At 37.6% G+C, this 20,059-nt stretch overlaps 1 protein-coding gene across 1 annotated transcript in view; it reads left to right on the top strand.

Moving 5' to 3' along the window:
• The window catches only part of LOC139740601 (UPF0538 protein C2orf76 homolog), a 33,212-nt gene that overhangs the window by 11,652 nt on the left and 1,501 nt on the right, over positions 1-20,059 (top strand). The gene's annotated exons all lie outside the window — the stretch shown is intronic.

The raw sequence follows: 20,059 nt of genomic DNA, 5'->3' as shown, positions 1-20,059 counted from the left end.
GTAAATTTGAGAGGAAATTAGTTTTTGGTACTGACTACAGTCCTTGCCAACTTCCGTTTTCCCTGATTTCTCGAAGTCAGTCACACGTTGTTTATTTATTTTCAAAGGTTATTCATTTTATGGAGCAATAACCTTTTCTGTACATAGGTGTAATTTGTATAGTTTGAAAATAAAAGCAAAGTGCAGTGAACTTGACTTTGAATTTTATTGATGCGTTCTAGCTCACAGTGTGAGCCAAAGACTCATGGGAGCAGTTACAATTGCATTATGCACATTGCCAGTCACATGATTGGAGAAATGCTTTGGGAAAAGTTCATATGAGCTGAAAACTTGTCTGTGAATTGCACCCTAAACACATTTCCTCCTTTGACTGTTGTGTAATGTGTATCGGCCATCATCTGTGTGCCTTCACAGAACTCCTTGACTTATAGAAAGATATACTGAAGGGATATTTTCAATTCAATATATCAATATTCAGGAAAAATCTAATTCAGGAATTTTTATACCCTGAAAATGATTGCTTGTGACACCATACACTGTGTGTAGCTTTCAGGTACGTGTACATGTAGTTGTAAATTATCTACATAGCTTACTGTAAAAGTGGAAATTTTCACACATTTCACTCGACCGGAAACTATCGCGAAAATAAAAAACTTATGAATATTTTTGCATGCCATTCTGTTGTAGTTAATGTCCTGATTCTGTGGAATTATAAACACGCAAGATTCATTTTACCCGGCCAAGCGTGAAAAATTACTCGGGTGAAAATATCCACTTTTACAGTAGATGGATTTAGCTATGAAGTGTATTACCACTTCATTTACCAGGGGCAGCTTGTTCCGGTGTTTGTGTACTTTTGTAAGTGTTACTATTAAAAGAATAAGTTATACGAATGTGTGTTTCTGTCATGTGTGTGTTGGAGTGGTTCCCCCTCCCCTGAATATGAACTTATTCTTAATGGTAGAGAATATGCCCCCCCCCCCCATGTCTACATCCGTCAGTTCTTATAGACTTTTCACTTATTCTCAAATCAGGGAATTATATCTCATATTATATCTGAACACCTCTCTTGGTGGTCAGACTCTTAACATGTTTGTTTCTGTGACAGAATTGTCTGGTCATCAATAGCTGCCTGTCTTCAGGAAAAGCTTAAACCTTTTCTGTGCCCATGATCGCAGGTTGTGCTTCTTCGTTGCATTCAGCGCTGTCATTAGCTGTCTCTCCAGAAACTCAATTTTCTCGCTGTGAGGACATTTTTGCAAAATCTACTACAGTATTCATCGCATAATCGGGACAGGTTGGGAGTAGCAAACACGGCCCCTTTAAGCGGGGTGCCCGATTTCGCGATGAGCACTCACCATACACTAACGGCATACGACATGTACATGTAGTGCACACACACACACACACACACACACACGCATGCATACTGACGTACTGTACATGTACATGAATACACAACCACGCTACCCCTCGGCGCGACCCTCTAACTCTCCCTGCATTCTCGCAATGATGTAGAGTAATCCCAACCGGGTTCTTCTTCTGTCACCTCTCTCCGAACACAAAATATGTGGATTAAAAGCTAGCACTTTCTTAAACATTCGTAGAATTCTTGAACACGTAGGGCGTTCCGTATAAATACATATCCACAACCATGGGAAATGATTACCCAGAACTGATGTGGGAACGTCAATGAAAAGTCCTTCAATCATTCAATCATCACTGCTTGATTGTTTACTTGCCGCGATCACTGCACTGATGTGTTGTCAATATGTAGCGATCTAGCTCGCCATACACATGTACAGAAAAGCGAAGGCGGGCAGCGAGCTGAAATGTACGTGTACTGGATGGATGGAGGTCAAAACACACCAGTCCGAAGCTTGCTCTGTAAGTTCGATGTAAACGACAACTGATAGGGAATCTCTGAAATATTGTTGTGGTATTTTGGTAAATTTTTTGTGTAAAATATCAACAAAATCAAAGATCGCTTGAAGAAAAATTGTCCCGTTTATCAGAGGTCCCCGCCCGATTATCCAGTGAAAATAACGTGCATTGGAAATGTTTCTGGGAAGCGTATGTCATTTAAGCGAGGTTCCCGATTATCAGATGCCCGATTATGCGAAGAATACTGTATCTCAATTGAGTCTGAATTTTGTCGCTTTTGTTACATGTCTACCGCTCAAGATGCGTTTTCACCCTCTTAATTTTAGCTTTCTCCCACCCAACTATCTGTAAAATATGAAACTTTTTTTTAACAGAATTAAAATGTTCATTATGATAGCTTTTTCATTGGATTATACCTCATACAGTCTTGTCATATAGTTTGTTCAAAAATGAGGCTGAGATAGTACCAGAGAGCATCTTATTCCTTTCAACATCAACTGCAAAGGACATACATGTATATATACGTGTAGAGTTTTATGCTATGCATGCGTGATATTGTATGCATGTTCTTGCAATCAGTCTTCAATTTGTTAAAGTGTCCAAGCGAGAAAATTTTCCATTTTATAAGGGATGCTTTGGGTTTGAGTCTCTGTCTTTGTTCAGCCTGATTAGGTTTGCTTTTGTCCTTCAGTTTGTTAAGTTCCTCTTCTATCCTACCACCGATCAGATGATCAGTTTGATTCTTCTTAACTGCTTCCCTACCTATTAAACGAACATGCAGTCCGAAAGCCTGTCTCCTTTGGAGCTACAGCTTTCTCTGGTGTTGCCTTTTTGTGGAGGTCTTTCACAGTAGTTAGGTTCACACGCTGTTCCTAAACTTTAAGTTTAGGTCGAAAACTTAACTCTTGATGATTAACTTGTAGTTTAGCACCATTTGGATGCATTCGAAAGTTATCAATCTTATCAATCTCGATGATTAGAACCACAAGACATCTTAGGGTTTACGCTCTCTCCACGAGCCAAGGGGGGTCCCCACTCGTAGTTTCGCTCCGTGTGGACACAATAATCCACGAGCTTGTGAGTTTGCATGACCCTCGCTTCTCGTTCGCATCCGGGTCAACCTCCAGCTGCGCTATTTGTATGGGCACAAGGTCATCTAGCAAAGACTCTGCACTTCTGGTGTAATCATCGAGAGGGATTTGCTTCTAAGTTGTAACTTAATGTTTAGGTGCGTGTGTGAACCCACATCGTGAATTCACGAGTGGAGCTTATCATCGACAGTTAAGTTTTCGACCTGAACTTCAAGTTTGGCAACTGCGTGTGAACGTAACTAATGTCAGCATAGACTACTGGATACTTTGATATTGCTAGTCAAGCTTATGAAATGCAAGTGATTGACGCCTGGCTCTTACGGAGCTGCCTTCTCAGGCTGTGTTTTTTGTCACGTTTCAATTCCAGCACATTAAGCTTCCTTTCTTCTGCTTGAATTCACTCAGGGTGTCCCTTCTTTTTCCCCCATTCTTCCTGTGGTTTCTTATAAGCACATAAGCAGTTCTTCCCCATCATAATTACTTTTATGTCTTCTTTTGCATTCATTTCATTTTGTGTGTGTGTGTGTGTGTGTGTGTGTCTTGGTGAACTTTGCCCTCTCTGCCCTCTGGTATTCTCTGTTGTAATTTCTCATTAACTCAAACTCTTTCAGTTCTTTTTTTTTTTGCACCAAATACAAGGAATTGAAAATCATTCATAAAAAACAGGCAAAAGAATGACAAATATGTGTACCTTTCATTCACCAGTACTCAACAAATGATGCCAAGAATGATCTCTGTCCCACATATGTAGTTTCACTTGTCAGAGTGCTGTGTGCGATTTCCAAGAAACCCACATGAGCAAGAATGGACCATTCCATTGTTGTTACATGGGTATTTGGGGAGTTGTGCTTGAAATGAGTGTCAACGTAACAAAAAATCAGCTCCCACCATTGAGGTTTGAACATTTTCAAGCAAATGAACATTGAAATAAAATGCTAAATTGTGATGTCATTCAAGTACAGTCAAACTCGGATACCTCGAAGTCGTCGGGACTGAAGAAATTGGTTCGAGGTACGCGAATTTCGAGGTACGCGTACGTCGAATTTTCTTCGACTTATCCGATTTTTGTCGATGTTCAACATGGTATCTGTTACAGTGCCTACCGAGTGTTTGTATGCTTGTCAATTGGATTTGAATCGACTTTAACATGAATGAATTGAATGAAAATCGATGTTCTTCTTTCATCAGTGTTTTCTGGTGGACAATTAAATGACTTATCACCATAAAAACAAAAAGAAAATACCGGTACGTAATCGAGTGCAAGACAGGGTTGCAGAACATGCGTGCTGAATGTACATTGTCGCGTCGGCGTAGGTACCCCCTCGATCACTATTCGTATTTCCTCCTTTTCTCTCTCTAAGTCATCATCTCTTACACAATATCCAACATATAAATCACAGTCTTAGCTTTGCAAACTATTAAAATTTCGCACAACTATGGGTGTACATGTAGCTCACCAAGACTGTTTAGAGCTACAGGGAGCGACGGCAATGTCGCACCGCTACGCACCGGTCTTCCATGTGTCTACCAGCAGCACTCACAGTCAGCAGACGATACCGTTAATCATTTCCAAATGTAAAAGCAACGATCTGTTATTTATTTTAGTATCATACGGAGCAAAATATTACTGTTATTCATTTCTAAATTTCCAAGCAAATACCGGTACCCGACATTCGTTTTACTATCATACGGAGCCCAATATTACTGCTGTCCACTTCCAAAAGTGAAATGAATTATCTGACAATCATTTTATCATCGAATGGAGCTGAATGTTACTGTTTTTCATTGTTGAACGTCAAGGCAGACATCAGACATTTATTTTACCATCAAACGCAGCTGAATTCTAGTGTTATTAATTTCGAAATGTATAATAGCAAATATCCGACATTTATTTTAGCATCGTATGGAGCAGAATGTTACTGCTATTCACTTCCAAATGTAAAAGCAATCATGATTGTGATATTTATTTTGGAATCTTCCGGAGCCGAATGTTCTTGCTATTTACTTTCGAAAGTAAAAGCGAACATCCGACATTTATTTAATCATCGTAAGGAGTTGAATGTTAATGTTATTCATTTCCGAACGTAAAGGGATCATTCGACATTCATTTTAGCCTATTCCGGAGCTCAATGTTATCGCTATGTACTTTCGAACGTAAAAGCAAACATCCGGCATTCATATTATCATCGTACGGAGTGGAATATTATTATTTATTTCCGAACGTCAAAGCAAACATTCGAAATTTATTTCAGCATCTTCCGGAGCCGAATGTTATTGCTATTTACTTTCGAATATAAAAGCAAACATCATACGGAGTTGAATACTATTGTTATTCATTTCCGAACGTCTAAGGGATCGATCGACATTTATTTTTGCATCTTTCGGAGCCGAATGTTATCCTTGTTTATTTCCAAACGCAAAATCAAATATCTGACATTAATCTGAGCACCGTACAGAGCTGAATCTTACCGTTATTCATTTCCAAAAGTATAAGCAAACATCCGACATTTATTTTAGTATCGTATGGAGTCGAATATTACTGTTATTCATTTCCAAAATCAAAAGCAATCATCTGACATTCATTGTAGCAACTTTCGGGGCCGATTGTTACCGCTGTTCATCTCCAAAAGTAAAGGCAAACATCCGACTTTTTTTGGTGGCCCGACGTGCGTTTTGGTGGCCCCGGGCCACTGTAAGTGTCGAGCCCTGAATAAGTGCAGCACAGTACATGAAGGATGGGCTACTTTAGTAGTGAGTAATATTGCAAGATCAAATTCCGGCTATGGCTTCTGAGGACAGTGCTATTGCTGTAATCATAAACATTTACCGAAGAGGATTGTTCGCATTAAAAAAAAAGCGAAACAATCTTACGGGGCCTTGACGATTGTGCTAGAAAAGAAAAGAAAAAAAATACCGAAAACTCAAAAAAGATTCAAGTCAAAACAGGGGTAAAATACATGATGATTTCTTTTTTTTTTTGTCTGAAAATCGTAAAGCGTATTATTCCGTTACTTCAAAATTTATCAGAATAAACTGTTGTTAAATCATATCTATGCTAAATGCTAGGCCTATACTTCCAGATCATATACCACACTATTTTCATAATCGCATTGCTGGAAAAAAAAATATTCAGAGCTTGCGTTCTCGGGGGAGAATTAATGAAACAAACTTCGTGAAAGGAAAAAAAAAAGTTATACAAAAAAAAAACCGCACTAGCGGGAGATTGATGTTTGGACAGTGGACCGTGATTAATGCCAAAGTTAAAACTGTCAACACCTAATTAAAGCAGGTGCGCCACGACGGTTAAGAAATGTACGCGCACGGCATGACTATCACGATCGCAAATTAAAACAGAGTGGTCAAAGAAAGATGATGGGCAGAGCGTAGTGCTATTGTAAGCACTCCATTTGCACGGCTGCTGTATGCATACCGTGTACGTGTGTAGGTACAGTAGGTGTTGGGGATTTTCCTTGTCAGCTGTGTACCGGGTATTTCTTTGAGCGCACGATCGTTCTGGGGGCTCAGAATATTTACAATCGAGTGTGAAAAGATTTGTGACATGTCTTCGCTGTCCACACGCGCTTCATCGGAAATGCTGAGTGATGTTTGCAATTTCAATTCGAGCAACATGCTGGGAAAAACAATAAGTTAATTAAGATCGGGACAGGGGATTTCCCTTCGAGGTAACCGAACTTCGAGTTAGTTTTTTCGAGCTACGCGAATTTTAACACACGAAAACTCCATAGGAACAATCGGGACTTTCATTTTGCCTCCGAGGTAAGCGATATTCGGCTTATCCGAGTTCGAGGTATCCGAGTTTAACTGTATAATAGTAATTGACACAGAGGACTGATATATTCATTTTTATTTTTTTATTTTTTTTTTCTTCAGAAAATGTTTCCCTAATCATTAAACTCATTATTTTGTGATATAAATATTTCAGAAGTGGGAATGAACCAAATTCAATTCAAGTGACTTTAATTTCACGTAAAGTAATACAAAGCAATATACATAATGCTTACATGAGTACATAATATTTTAAGGAACTTTGAATCACATACAGGTTGTAAGTTTCAACAAAACATGGACACAATTATAATGATATCCACTTTGTTTTTAGATAGATATACAAGCAAGCAATGCAATTTCATTTTGTAACTCTATATGGAGAAGAAGAATTCACAAGAGAAGCATAGCGTGTAAATTTTGTGAATTACTGTAGAAGATGAGGGCATCTCAAGATCTATCAAGGACTCCATGTATAAAAATGTTGATGTCATGATATCATGACGTCAAGCGAAACAAACAGAAAGACAGGACTGTGACAAGGACAAGAATGAAAGCAGGGGCGGAACAGGCAGAAAACAAACTAAGTTGACAGATGGCACAGCGTACCCCCACCTCACGCCTACTCAGTCTAGGTGTCTCATTTCCCAAGCAGCTTAAAACTTTATACAGAGTTGGAAAAGTACAATATGAGTGATATCTTTAAGAGGCTTCCTGTACTATCTGTGTTTTGTTTTGGTTTTTGTTTTAATTGGCAAGCCATAAAATCGGGGGGGGGGGGAGGATTTTGCTGTAAAAATTATTTTCTTGTCATTGTTGCATTGGCAGCTCTGCATCATGCTGCATGATTTATATTTGAGGAAGGTTAGATGGAACTGGAAAATTTGTGAAATCTACCCAGAATAAGGAAGATTTTTCTTTTTTATTAACTATGCCATTTTGAGAGGGAAACAAAAACTAAGAATCGGTTTTAAATCTAGTGATTTAGAAACTTTTGCAACTTTTTTTTTTTAAAGTCAATCAGTCACAATAGGACAGCTCGACATACAGTGTGAGAATGATTAACTTGAATTGTTGAACCGAGTCAGGTTTACTTTTGGCCCACATGTACAGCCGTATATGAGTGACTTTCCAATTACTTCCGGATTGTCCAGTTATCATTAAAGGACAAGTTCACCTTCATAGACATGTATGTTGAGTGAATGCAGCAATATTAGTAGAACACATCAGTGAGAGTTTGAGCAAAATCGGACAATCCATTCAAAAGTTATTTATTTTTGAAGTTTCTGCTCAGTCAAGGCTGGATGAAAAGACTACTATAGCTTGTGATGTTACATGAGTACAACGAGATAAAGAAAGAATAAAGAAAATTCAACATATTTCCATTTTTCTCGCATAACAAAGGAACACTTGACTTCTCTCTTTCAGAAGGCAGGGGGAATGATATTACCCTCAACATACATTAGTAGCAAGTCGAAGAAATGTGCACTTTATTCAAAAAGTAAAGTTTTGTGAAATTCTCTTTTTATTTTCCTTATATGGTTGTACGCATGTGACATCATACACTGTAGTAGTCTTCTCTTCCAGCAGTGACTGCGCAGATACTTAAGATATTCATAACTTTTGAACATATTGTCCAATTTTCCTCAAACTTTCACTGATGTGTTTTACTGATATTGCTGCATTCTCTCAATCCTTATGTATATGAAGGTGGACTTGTCCTTTAACAATCCTTTCACATGAACTATGTGGGGAAAAACAAGTAAAAAAAAACAAAGAAAATGTTGCTTTGTATAAGAATGTGTCTTGACCTATACCTCATACCAAAGTTTGGAGGGGGGGGGGGGTGTACGAGTCAGCTTTATCATTGGTCAGGTAATGGTCAATTACTTGCATTTAATTGGTCAGTCTGTCCATACGTCCCTTACATAACATTATTAAGAAAACTACTTGTGTGTATGGAGTATAATAGAGGAGATTTTTAAGTACACATAATGTCCTATGAAGACACACTTTTGCACTTGTTGTATTGCTTTTGTATAGTCATGGTGATGCCATACTCAAACAAAACGAGATCTTGAAGAGTAAAGTTATCCCATATTTTTCAAGCAAGTGTAATGGAACCCAGGCATTCAATTGCAAACTCTCTTGGAGGAGTCTGTGCCTTTGAATGTTTCTACAACAGATATATGGCGCTATACAAATGCTGCGGATCATCATCATCATCATCATCACATGAAATGACCTTTGGATGTTTGTGTGAAAAATATGGTTATCAAACATCTCAGATAGGCCACTTCCATGACACTCACATTAACACAGAAATTTGTGAATGGTTTACTTACCAGTATTTCTGTATAAAGTTTATTGTGTCAAAGTATATTGATGATATCCCAACCCACCACTTTAAAATTCGATCAATAAATAGGACATGGTGATTTTTGTTGTTGTTGATGGGCTATGTGGTGCATAGTGAACACATTATATTTCTAGGTGTTCATTGCTTTTCGTAGTGAGGGGTATGGTTGGATCTTAATGATAATTGTACTGTCAAGTATAATATTAGCTCTCATGAACCCAATGAAGGTCAAAAAGAAACAGCACGCTGTCTTGCATTCAAGATCCATGTTTCCAGCTCTTTAAAAAAAAATGGTGTTGTATGTGCCATATATTTTGTGGGTTTTTTATTTTTACAACTTTCGCGAGTCAAGTGCCATTCACGACTTCTAAAACATGCAAAAGCATTAACTTTGATTCTGACATGAAGACAATGTGCATGCTTCCATTTCTCCTTCCATTTACTGTACTCCACAATTACAAATTCAACCAGTCGCAAAATACGTTGGGAAGTCTTCAATTCGTGAAAAATTAGACTTGCTAAATGTATGCAATATAGAGGTCGTAAGTTATGTGAATATATGAAATTTATTTGATATTGGTTTTAAGTCTGTATTAAAACTATTACTTCTTGAAAAATCAATCTTTTATAGTGCTATCGCTGTCTCAATGCAGTTCACTGTTTATGAAGGGCATGTTCAAATACAATCTAAAGGTATAGTGCACATGCTTTATCAAAGTGTTCTTGCATGAAGAATATGTCTCTGAAATAGTCATATCCCTTGTATTGAGAATGTGAAAATGTGGAGGTGGAGTGGGAGGGTTTCATAATCGGGTGATGTAACTGGAAATGTTGATTAAATGTGTAGGAATATCTTGTTTCATGTAGTTATCTAGCTTGCTAGTGGTATGAAAATTACAGATGACCTTGTTTAGCTGTATTACCAAAGCAATTGTAAACTCAAATATCATGTGAACCTGCCAGTACATTTGACAGTGTAAATCCGGTGTGACTGAAGTTTTGCACGATTTGACAAGAGTTGGCTCCCACCTCGATATTTCATAGAAGCAGGGATACATAACATCTGTGACTGTGCATCACAAAACCACTAAAACCTGGCATGGATATTATTTATTTGAAGGCAGGTTCTGAAAGAGAAGACTCCATAACATCAAATGACATATATTACAATTGAAACTCAATACAAATGGACTTTCCCAACCCGTCTAAATAATGGAAAGGATGTATACCCTCTATAAAATTGTTTACTGAGAAATGAGGCCGTAAACTTTAGGGTCTCTTCAAGAGCTTAATCTTACTCAGCAGTGCCCTGTACAATGAATGGGACCAAAAAAAAAAAAGATGTCAAACTTCATGGCAATCACAATGCAGGGATTATCAGATTAAACTGAAACTATACACACTTACTCTCTAAAAAAATCGAGTGAAAATTTTCACTCTTGAAGGAGTGAATGATAGAAAAGAGTGAATTTGGAGTGAAATTGGAGTGAATTTTGAGTGAAAATGTTCATTTCGCTCATTTTGGAGTGACCTCAGGGATAAAAAATGTTCATTTTCACTCATTTTGGAGTGACCTCAGGGATCACTCCAAAATCTTCGAGTGATCCCTGAGGTCACTCTAAAATGAGTGAAAATGAACATTTTCACTCAAAATTCACTCAAATTTCACTCTGCATTCACTCTTTTCTGTTATTCACTCCTTCAATAGTGACAAATTTCACTTGATTTCTGTAGAGAGTATTAAGTACATTATGTAGAATACCCACTTTCAAAGCTATAACATCGTCCTTTTAAAAGTTTTAAGTGTTGAAAGGTAAGAGCAAGGACAGTTTTTTTTTTAAGAATATAAAAATGGACCTATAGGACACACCTAATTACACAGGCTGAAAAAAAAAGAAATATTCCAGAAAAATAGCACAAAAACACAATTTCCTATCCATTTATGATCTTTGAAATCAAATAGGAAGGGAATCAGTTTTCAGAAGACTTTTTTTTTAAAGTAAAAATTGACTAGGTTAACCACTTTCGTCTGTCATGGTTCCTAACATAAAATCAGGTCATGCAACTTTTCATTGGTTTTGTGATGCACAGTCACATATGGCAAAGAGAATTTAGTCCTGATGACCGAACTCTAGTGAGGCTTCCATAGATCTTGAAAGGTCATTGCCCTTGTCCGTGTGCAGGATTCCACCCCAGTGCTTCAAAATTTCATTTTGAGGTAGCGAGATAGATAGCACTGAAGTTTCAGCTTTTTTAATATCTTTTAGGATATATGATGAAAACTTGATAGGGCTTTGGGGTCGTGATTCACCTTTGTGATTATGGCAGCCTCAAACTACCTTCAAAGAAAAGTTTTATTCATTAGAATTCATACTTAGTCTTGGTCATCATCATCTTCTTGTCGTATTGTTATCCTGTAATTAATAGTATCATTGTTATTATTATTATCATCATCATTTTTAATTTCTTCAATTGTCATCATTGTCTACCACCATTATCATTCAGTTGTTTATGAATTCATGGCAAAGATTATTTTGCTTTCATGGTCCAAGAAATTGCGTGACAGCCGCAAACCAGTTTTGAGGTTTTCCTAGAAATTGTCCGACATACCAATAAATCAGAGATCTACACAGTATCCTGTGGTCCAGCACAGAATATGTGGTCAACGACCACAGGTATGGAAATGGCTTAGGAGGTTGATATTACACTGCTTTTCTTTTAGTTTGGTGTTAATGCATTCCAGACAAATTTTCTCACGTTCAATTTCATAGCCAGATGTGCAATATTCTAAGAATAAAGGGAGATTCACGGAATAAGTCTGATGATGATAATGTTGATACCAATTTCTGTATCATGCCAAGTTCTAATACAGTTGTAGTGGATGATAAAGAGTGCATTTTGTAAATTCAGTTTTGTGTGTATGATGTCATATTTGTAATAACTGTTTCTTCATTCTTTTTAATGGCTGTAAGTACCCTTGTAGTGCCCTGATATCAAAATTCTTAACTGCTACTACTATGCAAGATATGACCTCAATGTGTTAAATCTAAACTACGAAGGTGTTACTCTCTTTGTTAACACACTCGTGTCTTTCAAGAGATGGCAGACTCCGGTGGTAGAAGGAGGTGACGGAGGGGAAGTTGAGAAATTACATCAGGGATAAGTCACAGCCTTCAGCAAAACCGCTCAGCTCGTTTCGGCATACTAATTACATCACGTGTCGGCACCGCACTTGAAATTGATGACCTCTTCGTCAGATCTGGGTTAGGCTCCTGGATAATTGACTTTCCCATCCATGACAGAAAATAAAATGGGGAAACACCGCTTGTCCTACTTCTCTCGAACCCTTTTGTCGTTGTTGATGTGAATATTGTAGACACGTGGTATACTCTGTTCTATTCCATGTGGTCTAAAGCAGCCTAAGCATACTGTAGATATGGGTAAAAAACAGTGGTTGGTTTTTGCTGTCGTCGTTAGAGCAGAGATGGGTGCATTATTTGTTGAATAGATGTTGTACCTAACTTAAGATTTAATGACTTGCTCTTTAAAGGGAAAGGCTAGTTCTGGTTGGGATGGAGCTTCAGGTTTCCAACTGGTTTTGTGAGATAATGAGAAATCTCTTCTGGAATATGAAAGAGCATGCAATTCTAAGAGGAATTCAAAGTTTATTTTATGAAAATTGGTTGTGAAATGGCTGAAATATCTAGAGAAAAAGAAGATGTAATAAAAGGAGGCACCTACCTTTTAATAGGACCACTTTGTTTTACTTGGTTTTGGGGTATCTCGGCCATTTCAAAACTAATTTTCATCAAATAAACTTTGAATTCTTCTGAGAATTGTACACTCTTTGATATTTTGTAATTGTGTAAAGTAGGTACATGATGAGTACATAACTGTGTCATTATAATTACACCGTCATCCTCGCCTTTTTGATGTTCTGTGCATGTCTGGAAGGAATCTCAGACATATCTCTGCAGAAAACACAAATAGCCCAATACCAGCAAGATATAATCTGCCATAAATTTTAGTTCATCCCACGCACAATACCAGAATTGAACTGCCTACCTTACAGGTATTTCACCAGTCCAGAACAAAACAGAACAAAAACCACAGCTCATTAATTTCAGCAATGGAAGCTATAAAGATAATTTCTTTTCTCCTGCACCAATTACATCTGTGCACTAACACACCTGCCCAGTTGGTTCTTTAATGCTGGGGCAGTGCCCCAAATTAGCAAAAGAAAAAGAAGAAGTTACTTTGATTAATGCAGGGAAATTAAAGAGTACAGAGAGAGTCTCATCGCAAATTGAACACAGGTTTGTGGTTCTGCAAATTCTTCCATACAGCTAACCAATTTGGAATGTGTGGTTGAAAGCAATTGAAAAGTTGTTTCGAAATTTTCCATGTGTCCATGAGATATGAACATCAGTACAAATTGTATCAATATCAAAATTATGATAAAAATGAACATCAGTACAAATTGCATCAATATCAAAATTGTGATAAAAATGAAAATTAATAACGAGACATGAAAACTCGTCACATTGAGGACGAGTTAGGTGATACGCTTGTGGTCATCAGATGACAGTCATCTGTGATCGACAAAGAAAAGAATGTGATATAGGCACCTTGAAGTTATATTGAGCGTGCATGCGAAACCGTTTCTGTAACCACTCGGCCACGGGTCATCCACGGAAATGGTAAGACAAAAAAAAAAACAATGTATAGATATAACAGGGGGAAAGTCAATGCCCACTCAACCAACGTGGCCGTGTGAACATCTATTGCATTGCTAGACGGAAAAGCGGCCTTGTAACGACTGAGGTCGCTATGCCATTTCTGGCACATTGGGAAAAATACGTCCCGCAGACATAAAACCTATAATCGGCTGGTTTTGATACCTTGCCTTTAATCACAATTTTCAGTGTAATGACGTCATCAAATTACAAAACAATGACATCGTCTTGAAAGACAATTGTTCGAAGTACAACACGTCAGTCGTCGTCATTACATACTATGATCGGTTTGACAAAGTCAACCTGCAAAATTTTGCTGCAGTCGAAGCAATGTGGTCTCCAACACACAAAAAAGAGGGATATGGCGTGTGTGTGTGTCTGTGTGTGTGTATAGGTGCGTTTATATACGAACGTGATTTCTACATGGACGAATATGTAACACAAAATTGAAGAAAAAAACAGTAAAATAGCTAAGTATTTTGTTTCTTGATCTTGTGGGGTTCGAACCCGCAATCTCACGTCTCTGAGACGTCGCCTTTAACCACTCGGCCATACGTCTCGACGAGAAAATATGGGGAATGTTATGGACTTGAAAGACAGTTGTTCAATATGTAACACATTTATCGTTCGTTGTCAGTTTGCTATTGACATGACGACCAATCATGTGAATATGAGGCAGGTATTAGTACCTGTATGAAATTATTATAGGCATGGTTATCAAATTCCCCTAAAATTTCCTTATAATTGCCTTATTTTTACACACAGTTATGCTATCCCTTTAAACTCGTCACAGTTTAATTAGAATCATTAACATCATACATTAGTACCATATTCATTTCCATAGCTGATCACGTTTGCTAATTAATTAAGATTAATTGTCTAGAATGTGTCATATGGCCAACCTGCATTCACACGTATACACACACACACAATGCTAAATGTATGTATCAAACATCTGTAACACAACTTTGAACTAACTGTAGGAATTATCGCTGCACTTATCATCCATACTTTTTATCACTATCTGAAACTCCACAAAAACCACTAATTGACAAATAATCATCAATACAGAAGACTGACTTAAAGGAACAATGCAAATACCTTTTTTACAATGTATAGCTTGTTACATGTATAAATCAGCACAAAGTAACCACGACTGCATTGTGTTACTGAATTGATATGAACAAATTTCATTTTGTTACAACATACTTTATCAGTTTGAAAAGCCCAGCCTGCAAAATTTTGCAGCAGTCGAAGTAATGCAGTCTCCAACGCAAAACAAAGGTATACTGTGTGAGTGTGTGCGTATAGGTGTGTTTACATGCAAACGTGATTTCTACATGGACGAAGGTGTAGTACTCCATTGAAGAAAAAAAAAGTTTAAAAAAAATAATTATTTTCGTTCGTGCTCTTGTGAGGATCGAACCCGTACGTGTGCAACCTCACGTTTCTGAGACGACGCCTCTAACCACTCGGCCATACGTCTCGACGAGAAAATTAGAGGAACGTAAACTTATGTACGTGAAAGATGAATCAGGAATCGTTTCGTCCGCATTCCATTCTCATTTTCAGTTTTAAATTGCAAAATTGTCAACCTCATGAGGAGATTTCAAAGAATAAAATGCATGATTACTGCAGCTTATTGTCACAGCTACAACATACTAAAGTTTCAGAGGAAATGAAGCAAAATCAGCTGAGATAAAGGTGCTTAAACGTTGTTAAGTCAATGCATGGTTTAAAAAAAAATCACCTCCCATAGACAATACACGTAAACTTGTCCGATTTTGCGTCTTTACCTTTAATCACAATTTAAGGTATGATGACGTCATCAAATATCAAAAGCATGACATGGACTTAAAAGGCAAATGTTCAAAGTACAACATATCTGAATTTGGGATAATATTGAGCTTAAACAACAGAGATACGAGTAAATGAATGTCAGAAACAGTACCTCAAAAAAATTAATTCCACTTTTTTGATTTCAGATGATGATATGATGACGTCATGAGTTTTCCTGGAAATATTGGTACTTGAAACGTTATTTCCAATTCATATGCTTTTGTAATATGCAATAGAAATATAGGGTCACTGGACGATTTAAAGAGCTATGGCGAAATAAACAATGACATGTTTTTTCACTATATATGCAGAAAGACGCGCGCGCGGAATTTCAACTTTGACGCCAGTGCATTCCTTTGTTATAGGTCAAAATCGATCGGAAATCAATGAATATTGTTACTCAAAGTATCAGAAATCCAAATCAGTCAAAAAAATTGCATTTTCATGTTAGTTACGCCCTCTGCGCGCGAAATTGCGCGGACGGACGCGCACGCGAAAAAATGTTTGAAACGCTTAAAATTGTCTGAAACTTCGAGATTTCCCATTGGGAAGTCGTTTCGAGCCTTTTAAAATTTTGACGCGCGCGTTTGCGCGCGTAATGATGACCTGGGTAACTAGCGTGAAAATGTAAGATAGAGCGTGACCTGAACTTTATGTCCACCAAAAATGATACAGAAATGATATCTGGTTATGAAGTTAGGATCGATCATGTGACAAGGTCCGAAAATCACAAAATGGCGCCTAGATGACGTCATAGATATGTTACTGTCATGAAAACCTTATTGTGGCTAGATATTGTTATGAGACATGTTGACTGAAAATGTCATGTTATTCTGTAATGTCATTGTTGAGATATTGACGACACAAAATGTGGCAGAAAGAAAGAAGAATAAAAAAAAAGAGAAATTTTGACAATCACAATAGGTGATACGCTGATAGCGTATCACCTAATGATGGTAGTGAAATTGATGACAATGATTCTTCCCCAATTTTTCTCCTGCTTACATTTCTGTGAGAAAAATGATATTGGTGTACTTTTTTCTCTGTCTTTCTGAGATTCAGAGTGTATTAAAATCAATTTTATCTTCAAAAAAAAAAAAATCAAAAGACCATGGTGGGAATGAGTGCTGTAGTTTGACACTGGGATTAATCACATGACATTTTTTTTTTCTTGAGTTGTTCACCTGCAGAATAGGTTTTTATAAAGGGCACTCAGATGAATATTGTCATAATTCACACTTGGCAGCTCATAACCTACATCTGACATATAGCTATTAAGAGAGAAATGAAACATTTGTTGTCCCCGCCGAACGAGTTCGAGCAGGGGACTATAAAACGGGCTCCGTACGTGTGTGTGTCCGTGCGTCCGTACGTGCGTCCATCCGTGCGTGCGTCCGTGTGTGATCAAAATGTTCAATTTGCTACTTCTCTGTCATTTATGAGCCAATTTTGATTCTGTTTGCTTTATATGATAGCACTACATGGGAGCTTTAAAACTTGTACACAAAATTTCAGTTGTGACCTTTGACCTTGACCTTTGACCTATATTGTACATTTTGCTACAAAATGCTACTCCTTCGCCATTTCTAACCCGATTTCGATTCCGTTTGCTTTATGTGATGGCACTAGGTGAGGGCTTCAAAACTTCTACACAGAATTTTGACCTTTGACTTCTTTGACCTTTGACCTTGATTTTTTACCTATATTGCACATTTTGTTACAAAATGCTACTTCCGGCGGGGACATTACGCACCGCGTAATTTCTACTTTTCCTTGTTTAGTTTGGTTCAAAACGCTATGCCGCGTCACGTTGTGACAAATTTAGACCACGGGCGATTCATTGGGGAAAGATTACTTGGATTTCACAGAGCAGCTTCTTTTGGGGCCATGATTTATGGTGGACTCCGAAATCTTGCAATTCCAGAGCAGGTGTAGAGATGCGGGCATGTCATTGATGAGTAATAGTAGTGCCCAGTGGGCCTAGTGGGGCGAGAACACGTGTTGCCTCACAGAATTTATATTCCAGATACAAAAGTCATACCATTTGGACCCTCGGTGACAAAATTGCTTCCGTTTAGGTCCATCAGGATTTATGTAGGTCTAGTAACCTAGTTGAAGGTTGTTGTAGTTTCTTTCTTTTTTCTTCTTCTTTTTTTTTTGCAGCACATGAGGTGTAGTGAATCAAAATTGTATACCTCTAGATCTCCAAATCGAATACAACACTTATGTAGCTTGAGATGAGGATACTAACATAGATGAAAGATAATAGATTTCATGGCATTTTCTGGGATGGCCCCATTGATGAATGAAAGTAACCCTGTCACCATCGTCTTTTGACAAACATTTTGATCAGGTTTGGCAGGTATCGTTCTCTGATGGAGTGCAGTAGCCTTATCATGAAGACCGAAGGACTGTCGACTTCACTCATTACTTCTCAAAACAAATATCTAAGGAGACAAAATGTTAGAACAAATAACCTTTTCTTACCTTTAGCATTAATGTCTGTATGTGGGAGGAGTTTATAGGAATTGGGGAGTGGGTGATGATTTTTAACTCTGCAGTTGCCATGGGAATGATTCGCTGTTTGAAAAAACTCTTCTAGTGATGGGATGTGGGCTGGTGATATGAGGGTAAACCGAGGCAAACTGTTGAGTAGTTGAAGAATACATGAAAGTTGCCATGACTGAAGGAATTTCACCTAACGAGCACATACCCCAACCATCTCCATTCTCGCTAATCTCAAAACACACCGACGTGCACTCTATCACTTAGAAAGAACTATGAGTGGGGGTGATGAACAGACACATGACGGGTATTAGAGACCAAAGTTTTAAACTGTTTGAGGTTTGCCTCCGTCTTCTTTTATTGTTAAAGGGACTGTATACAGTACTGGTTGAGGTGGGGATTCATGTTTTGAACATTCCTAAGTGAGATAATGAAAAGCCTCTCATGAAATATGAAAGAGCATGTAATTTTAAGAAGGATTCAACGTTTATTTGATGAAAATTGGTTTTCAAATGGCTGAGATATCCAAAAGAGTGCTAATAATAAAAGGCGACATGCCACAACTTTATTAGGATCTCTTTGTTTCACCTTGTTTTTGGATATCTCAGCCATTTCAAAACCAATTTTCATCGAATAAACTTTTGATACCTCTTAGAACTGCATGCTCTTTGACATCTCATAGAGTGGTTTCTGAATATCTCGCAAAACATTAAAAGCTAAATCCTCACCTCGACCAGAACTGTACACACCCTTTAACCTGATGTGTGCCCAACCACTTTACTTTAATAATTTGCCAAACTTTGTCTTCAGCATTCAGTATACAGTACCATCTGAACTTTGCCTCGTTATAGAATTAAAGAACAAGTTCACCTTCATAGACATGTGGATTGAGTGAATGGAGCAATATTATGAGAACACATCAGTGAAAGTTTGAGGAAAATTGGACAATCCGCTCAAAAGTTACAAATATTTTAAGTATCTGCGCAGTCACTGCTGGAAGAGAAGACTACTATAGTGTATGATGTCACATGCGTACAATTATATAAGGAAAATAAAAAGAGAATTTCACAAAATTTTACTTTTTGAAAGAAGTGCACATTTCCTCGACTCGTCACTGACGTATGTTAAGGGTAATAATATTCCCCCTTGCCACCTGAAAGAGGGAAGTCCAGTGTTCTTTTATTATTCAAGAAAAGTGGAAATATGTTGAGTTTTGTTTATATTTTCTTTATATCGTTGTACTCATGTGACATCACAAGCTGTAGTAGTCTTCGCATCCAGCAATGACTGAGCAGAAATTTCAAAAATTCATAGCTCTTAAACGGATTGTCTGATTTTCCTCAAACTCTTGCTGATGTGTTCTACTAATAGTGCTGCATTCATTCAGTCCAAATGTCTATAAAGGTGAACTTGTCCTTTAACAAGCCTAGTCAGGTATAGCAATATGCTTTGGTCCAGTGGGAAGGTTATGGTGACACAAGAGAGATTAGGGGGATTAGGTAATCTCTATTCATTGATTCATTTTAGTTTCCAGACATATGTGCCGATCACGGAAAAAAAGCACTCCAGAGTACAAGCCAATTTGCGAACAATGTGATGAGAGGGCTGTAGAGAAAATTGACCATGCCTTGCATTATGTTTTGGGGATGTCTGTCCATCCCTTTTTTATCGATCCATCACTAGGTTAATTCTTTAAGATAGTAATAATGCTGTTATCCTATATTTGTATTAGTGATTTTATCTCCTGTTTCCGCATCATGTGAATTGTCACAAAAGGTCAGTAATCTGTCATGAACAGGATCAAGGGAGACGTTGCTCTCTAGAAACCATGACACTGAAAGTGACGACTTTAGTCATAC

The sequence above is a fragment of the Diadema antillarum genome, unplaced genomic scaffold (assembly GCF_040938485.1).
Source record: "Diadema antillarum isolate AM-2024a unplaced genomic scaffold, OU_Dant_1.0 scf00000030, whole genome shotgun sequence".
NCBI classification, from domain to species: domain Eukaryota; kingdom Metazoa; phylum Echinodermata; class Echinoidea; order Diadematoida; family Diadematidae; genus Diadema; species Diadema antillarum.
This window is presented reverse-complemented; position numbering and strand designations above follow the sequence as displayed.